This window comes from Notamacropus eugenii, chromosome 6 (genome assembly GCF_028372415.1).
Source record: "Notamacropus eugenii isolate mMacEug1 chromosome 6, mMacEug1.pri_v2, whole genome shotgun sequence".
Lineage (NCBI taxonomy): Eukaryota > Metazoa > Chordata > Mammalia > Diprotodontia > Macropodidae > Notamacropus > Notamacropus eugenii.
In genome coordinates this window covers 271,905,409-271,913,535 of record NC_092877.1, presented here as the reverse complement: position 1 = coordinate 271,913,535, position 8,127 = coordinate 271,905,409, and positions in this window count along the sequence as shown.

Genomic DNA, 8,127 nt, shown 5'->3' with positions numbered 1-8,127 from the left:
ACATTCAGTTTTTTTTATTTTGTTGTTGTTTTTCCATTAAAATTTTTGTAACCACAGTGTATGTCATTTTCTTCATTTTACTTATTTTTCTTTGTATAATTTTCATAATTTTTCTCTGAATTCAACAACAGCAAAATTGAAAAAAAACCATGGAATGCTGTGAAAAAAAGATCCCTCTTTTTGGTAAAAATTTGCATATATACACATATGCATATCCATGTATATGTATATCCATGCATGTACGTATGTGCATGTACTTGTGTATGCATGTGTCTATCTACCTATACCTATATCTATCTGTATATATCTCTATATATACATCTGATCCCCAGAATGGTTTGGTGCATTGAAACATCCACAAACAATATATTACTGTACCTTTCTTTCCACCATCTTTGCAACCCATTTTTTGCAGTTATTTACTGCATATGAGATGATGCTTCAGTATTGTTTTCATTTGCGACACTTGTATCATTAATGTTTTGAAGTATTTGTCCACATGATGGTCAATAGTTTGCATATTTTCTTTCAGGATTTTTTTTGCTCATATCTTTTGAGCACTTCCATATTTGGAGAATGGGTATAATAAAATTATACTATTGTTAGTGTCCCAAATGTATCCTGTGCTTTCCTATCTCCATGCTTTTTAAAATAAAATGTGGGTTTATTTCTAATGTCTTCCTTCTCCCTGATCATTTATTTAATTCATAGCCATCCTGTCAAATACCTCCTCCCCTGTCAGAAACTCTTCCCACATAATCTAAATGTACTGACTAATACTAAAAATAGAAAACTGTATGGTCTTCCCAGCATGTGTATGTAGGATATCAAAAAGAACCCAGGAAACATGACAAAACCCATGCTATGATTACTAATTATTTTTGTGATTCATGTAACACAAATTAGATAAACCGGTGAGTATATGGTAAGAAAATATTTTCTTGTACTAGAAAGAAGACCACTAAGTGTGTCAATCTTCTTCCAATACTATGCTACTCAGGATGGAACACAACAATCCAGATGTTGTCTGAGGAGAAGAGAGTATTTTGAAACTACCTTCTAATTATTTAAGGTATGCCTGTCTTAATGGTGTAATGTACAAGACTAAATTATTTTTCCCATTGTCACATCACATTTTTCATTCATAAAATTGTCTGTTTACTACCCCACTCACATCTTTTCCATTTGTACTAATCACATCTCCTCTATCTTATACTTGTAAATACAATCTTTTTTGAACCCACAGATTTTACATTATTTATATGAACTTTCATCTTATTAGATTTAGTCAATGTGAAGATCTTTTGAAATCTTGATTTTGCTTTCCAATGTCCTTGTTCCCTCTTTTAGCTTTATCTCATCAGATGATTAGATTATTAACACATCTATGCCTTTGTCTGAGTTATTAATAAAAATATTGAAGACTTCAGGCCAGGCACAAATCCCTAAGGTATGTTATTGCAGACCTCTTTCAAAGTTGAACAAATGAATATTAATTTACTATATGCTAAACACTGTGCTATATCTTGAAAATACACATTTAAAAAAGACAAAAAAGTCTTTGTTTTCAAACAACGCATAGTCTAATAAGGGCATAAAAACACATAAAAGGTAGTGGTGACAAGGGAAGGTAGTTTTTAATCTGGAGAATAATAGAGATGGTGAGGTGATATTGAGGGAAGTTAGTTGACATGCAATTCCTAGAAATAATATTATGGGGCAGCTAGGTGGTGCAGTGGATAGAGCACCAGTGCAGGAGTCAGGAGGACTTGAGTTCAAATCTCACCTCAGACACTTGACACTCATTAGCTGTGTGACCTTGGGCAAGTCACTTAACCCTAATTGCCTCATCATGGGTCATCCCCAGTCATCCTGATGAATATCTCATCACTGGATTCAGATGACACTAGAGAACGAGTGAGGATGGCGACCTGCACAACCCTCCCTCACTCAAAAAAACAAAGTCAAGAGCAAATAATGTCATCATTTCTCTGATGGCATGGTCTTCTTTGGCAAAGAAGGACAAACACACACACAATGGAATGGAAATAAATATGAATATTTATTTGATCGATGTGCCCAGAGCAAGATATAGAAGATTGAGGAGAGAAGAGTGAGGAGAGTGATCATGGCCAAAGAGGATTCATGTACAAGAACAGGAAGATGACTGGATTGCCCGGGGTTATGACTACGAGTGGATGTGATTGTGAAGGTGTTTGAGACCAGATAATAATTACAATGCCCCAACTGAATTAGTTGATGAATCATTCTTATTTGCATCATCCTATTGATTCATTGCCTACAAAGTTTTCCTAGTAATTTTTTTCTCTGTTTTCTTAAAAATATCTAGTTGTTTATATCCTTGTCTCTTTGTCTCTGTATCAGTTTCTTTTGTCTCTGCCTCTTTTTAACTTTGTCTCTGTTTCTCTCTGTCTCTATCTCTTCCTCTTCTATTTACCTCTTAGTTCTAACCCTCCAGATCATGACAGAACTTTTGAAAAATAACACTGTTTTAAATCTGTCCGTTTTCTACTAAAATGTACCTCATAATAGCTTCTTCCCAACTTGGTAGCATCCAACTAGATCCAAATTCATGTAAGTGCAATATTGCCTGGCTCAGGTGTTTCTATCTTTTCCACAGGATTGGCATGAATTACTTCATCAAGCAATTTGCTAAAATCTAGAAAACTATTTTATCCAAATTTGTGTAATATACCAGTTTTATATCAGTTTCTCTGTGTCTGCAAAGTGGACCTCAAAGTCAATATAGCAGTTTGATACGACAGCCAAAACTAAGAATGTGAACTGCTGACTACATTAAAATGTATCATATTTTGTCCAGGTCAGAACACATCTGCATTACTGTGTTCAACTCTGAATGTTTTATTTGAAGAAAAAGTGATAAGCTGGTGTGTCTAGAACATGGTAACTCAGATGATGAAGGACAGTGAGCCCTTGATTTCTGATAAGGATCTATTAAAGGAACTAAGGATATTTAAATCGGACAAGTTTAAGTAAGGGAATGGCTATCTTCAAGCATTTGATGTGTTGGCATTTGGAAAAGCAGTTTGATTTATTCTACTTATATCCAAGTAACAAAATGAGGAACAATAAAAACAACTGACATTTATATACAACTTAACAATTTAAACTTATTATCTCATTTAACCATCACAGTGATTCATTTAATCCAAAAGGAACATGGATATAACTATTAAGTCTCACAAGTGGTAATGGAACTCAAGATTTTCTGACTCCAAGCTCAGCTCTATATCTGCTGTCTACTATGCCAGGCTTCCTCTTGGTGGACGAAAGTTGTAGAGATATGTTTACTCTAAAGATAATTGACTAATGACTAAGGTCATCCAAAACTAGAATGTGTTATCTTTTGTTATAATGGATATTAACTTGGGATCCTTCAATTTCATTGGAACGACTACTTTTGGGATTTGCTTCATTTTTTTTTTTTTTTTGCAGGCTGCTCTAATTCTCCAGATTTTTTCTACTATGACAAAGAAAACTTCACCTCACCCTGAATTTGCACACCAGGATGTGCACACCAATCAATCATTTAATCAGTAAACATTATCATGTGGGGGACATTAAAAGGAGACAAAAGTCTCTGGTTTCAAGGAGCTTGCAAATTAATGGTAAAGGCAACATGCCTACAAATACATTTAAAGCAAGGGAGAGAAAACCAGGAATAAGAGATAACCAGATAAAATGTCCGAAAATGAAAGATGGAATGTTTTATTTGAGGAACGGTTAGGAGACCAGTGTCCTTGAATAAAGAATATTTGTTGGGGACTAAGTAAGAAGACTGAAAAGGTAGAGGAAGGCTAGAGTATGAAGATCTTTGAGTGCCAGAAAGAACATGTTGCCAAGGTGAAATTGATAGACCTTAGCAACAGCTTAGATATGGTGACAGAGATAGTAAGAAATTCAGGATGACTTCTAGGTTGGGAGCCTTTGGGACTGGAAAGATGGTGTTGTCCTCTTTAATAACAGGGAAGGTTGGAGTGGAGGAGGATATGGGGGAAAGACAATAAGTTCTCTTTTGGACATGTTGAGTTTTAGAAATCAGCAGAACACCCAGGTCAAGAGGTCAAAAAGATAGTTGGAGATGCGAGATTAGATGTGAATATAAAGAATGGGATTTGATTATTTGATTGTGTGTGTTCATCCTTCATAGCCGAAGAGAAATAATGACATAACTTGCATTTGACTTTGTTTTGAGTGAGGGAGAGCTGTGCAGGTCACCAGCCTCACTTCTCTTCCAAAGCCATTTGAATCCAGTGACCAGATGTTCATCAGGATGACTGGAGATGACCCAGAATGAGGCAATTGGGGTTAAGCACTTGCCCAAGGTCACACAGCTAATGGGTGTCAAGTGTCTGAAGTGAGATTTGAACTCAGGTCCTCCTGACTCCTGCACTGGTGCTCTATCCACTGCACACCTAGCTGCCCCTGATTATTTGATTGGATTTGAGCAGAATGAATTTCATTTGATAATCAGCAGAGAGATGATAATTAAATCCATGTGATCTGATAAGAATGCCAAGTGAAGTATGATAGAGGAGAACCAAAGATGACCTAGGATAGAATGCTGAGGGACACCTACAGTTAGAGGGCATGATCTGGAGAAGGCCCACAAAGGAAATAGAAGAGTGGATGGATAGGTGGAAGCAAAAACAAAGGAGTTGTGTCTTGAGAAACCTAGAGAGAAAAGAGTTATCAAGAGGAGAAAATGCTCAACAGAATCAAAAGCTGCAGAGAAGTCAAAGGCAATGAAGATTTAGAAAAGTGGAGAGGAAGGATCAGCTATAGATTTTTCAGGCCAGGAGAGACATGATCATATTTATGAGCAACAGGAAATGAGCCACTGGAGAGGGAGAGATTGAAAATAAGTGAAAGGTTAGGGATGATATATGGGTTAATATGCTGGAGGAGAAAGTATGGAATTCGATAACTTGAAAAAGTGGAGACATTATGCTTTTTAAAGAGTAAGGTCACTTCATCAGGTGAAACAGGGGTGAAGAAGAAAAACGTGGCAGAAGGCATCTGAGTGATTATTCTAAAAGATATTGCAAAAGTGAAATTGATAGGCCTTACCAACAGCTTAGTTATGGTGGTTGAGAGATAGTAAGGAATTCAGGATGACTTCTAGATTTTTCTAGGAAATGAGGAAGAAGAGAGAAGAGAGAGTTCACCATAAAAGGCCTCAATTATTTTTCTGTTAAAGATGAGCCAAAGTTTCTAGATAAGAGAGTGAGAAGGGGAGATTTGAAGAGATACAAAACAAGTGTAGAAGAGCCAGTATGGAGAGAAGGATAGTGATTCTCTAGGTGCAGTGATGGATCTATTGAGGTTATTTAACATACATTTGTAGGGAATTCAGTCAAAACAGTTATATGGTTATCTCCATCTTTACTCAGCAGCACGCATGTTGGAGTCAAGGTAGGTAGAATAGGAGAGAGTGACTAGTGCAAAAGAAACATCCCTAGAGAGAATTAATGTTTACAAGGATTGAAGGTCATAGTGCAGATGAAGAATAGACTTATGTAAGAGAAGACAGAAGGAGAGATGAAAATTCAATAGGTTATAGTGGGATAAGGAAATTTCAGAAGTCTTGAACATGGAGGTGATACGTTTGTGGGTGATGTCAAGATCGAGGTTGTGATTATCTTTGTGTAGAGCTAAAATGGGGTGGAAGGATAGTTCATCGGAGATGAGTAGATTAAGGCACCTAATAGTTTGTTTGAAGGTGAAGAAATGGAGGGAATTTCAACAGCGAATTGGAGATTTTAACTTTTTCATTTCTGATCCTAGTCTGATATGAAACTTCTCAATGTGGATCATTATTTTAGGTACTCTTGAGTGATGCTTCATTTCACTCTTTACTCTGGACCATTTTTTTAATAGCCTTACTAGCTTTCTTATCTTCTTCTTACTCCCTATAATCCTTCCATTTATGGAATCATGATCAAGTAAATTCTGCAGTTGTTCTTGTAAGGTGTATATTAATCTATTTCCTTATGGTATCATTCAACATCGCTTTAACTCTCTTATTGAAAGTGGTCCTCCTTGACTACCACTATGCTATATGTGTTGTATCTCTTTAGCTTTTTGAGGGCAATGACTAATTTTTTGCTTTTGAAAAAATTGTATTCCTAGTGTTTAACACTTTATTGGCACATTGTAAAGATTTTGCATTTATTTTTTTTCATTATTTCTTTTATTTTGACTAAAGTATTATTGAAAACTCTTATCCTAAATTTGTTCTAAAGGATTCTTATAGTTCTTGGTAAAATCAACTATTTAACTATTAAAAATCTGTCTCTTTTCATAACTTGAGAAAAGACATTAACACATTTCTTGTTAGAGCCATAGGTACTATTATTTTTAAAACTTGATGATATAAAAAGAGTCACTTCTTATAAACTATTTTGTGATAGTGAAGTAAGTTTTATTTTGTATGTTGTACAATGGTCTCACTAGGGAATGGGTTGGATTGGGAATCCAGGTAGCAAATTAAATTGATGTGTTGTCCTTGATACACTGACATTTTCATTTCTGAGACCTACTCAGTCCAAAACAAAGCCATTTTTTATATTTGTTCAAAATCCCAAGAGAATGACTTCAGGTAGTCTAAAACTAGCTTCTCATGTACAAAAGCATACATCAAAAATCTGTCCTGGACTGATAGTAATTTATCATTTTCAGTTAAAAAAAACCATTGGATTATGAACATGAAACAAACAATAACAGAGAAGATGTATTGCTAACAACACGTTTTCCCCATCAACTAGAATTCACTAGTCTGTTGGGAGAGCTGAAAAAAAAAATCTTGAAGAGTAAATGAAAATCATATGAGAAAACATGTGTGATGTACTTTTAAAAGCTTAATGAGACTTGTAAAGGTAATTAATTATTATTGCTGTGATTGCTATTATTTTTGTTGCTGTTCTTGTCATCTTTTTTGCTTGTGATTTCATTCAGCTGCTGGTGAGGAATTTCTCTACCCTGTGCATCTTGGCAGCATCTGAGTAACTTACATGTTAGAGTTGCTAGAGAACTCTAAAAGGCAGTTACATTTTAGGGTTACACACTATGGGACTTCTGTGTCTTTTGACCAGCTTCCTATCCACTATGCCATAGAGTTTCAATTATTTTTGTAATTTGTTTTTTAATTAATGACTTTTTCTTATAAAAATACTATATAGTAGGAAGCACATTGGATGAGGAGTCTAGAAGTCTAAACACTAGATATGGCTTTGTAGTAAGCAGCTGTGTAATGTTGAATATGTAATTTGGCTTTCTTGAGTTTCCTATAGTATCCTTAGATAAATTTGATAATCACTAAGTTCCTATTCTGTGAATTTAATAATGAGATTGAGAAAAGATCTATGATTTCATTGGTATGGGGAACTTCTAGGTAAGGAAGCTTTTATCAGTGCAGATTGATATTTTCTCTGCAATTTGGAATCTTATAGAGAATAACTTTGTTACTGTTTCATTCATTCTTCAGTCATATCTGACTCTTTCTAGTTCCATTTGGGGTTTTCTTGGTAAGATGCTGGAGTCTTTACCTTCTCCAGCTCCAGCTCTTACAGATGACAGAGTTGAGGCAGACAGCATGAAGTGACTCACCCATGATTACTCAGCTACTAAGAGTCTGAGACTAGATTTGAAGACAGAAAAATAGGTCTTTCTGACTCCATGCCCAGAACTCTATGCCCTGCACCACCTAGCTGCCCAGAGAATTGCTTAGAGCACTCAAAACTTAAGTAATGTGCCCAGGGTCACAGTATTAAATTAGTATGGGAGATGGGTGATGTGCTGGTAAAAGTTTAAGAATCCACTTTCCCCTAAAAAATACCATGGAACACTTTTGTGCATTGTTAATATTTTTTCATCACATTCTTACATCTGAAAAATAAAGAATAAAAATAAATCAAGCTCTGCTTATTAGCAGGTGTGGATTTCTGAAGTGCAAATTCTCATATTGAAAATTTAAAAATTGACCTGCTAAGCAGGTAGGAACCAGCCTTAGCATACCCTGGGAGCTAGAGTTTTAACCCATCTTGTCCTTAGTCCTAATCAAACACTATCTCTACAATACTACAG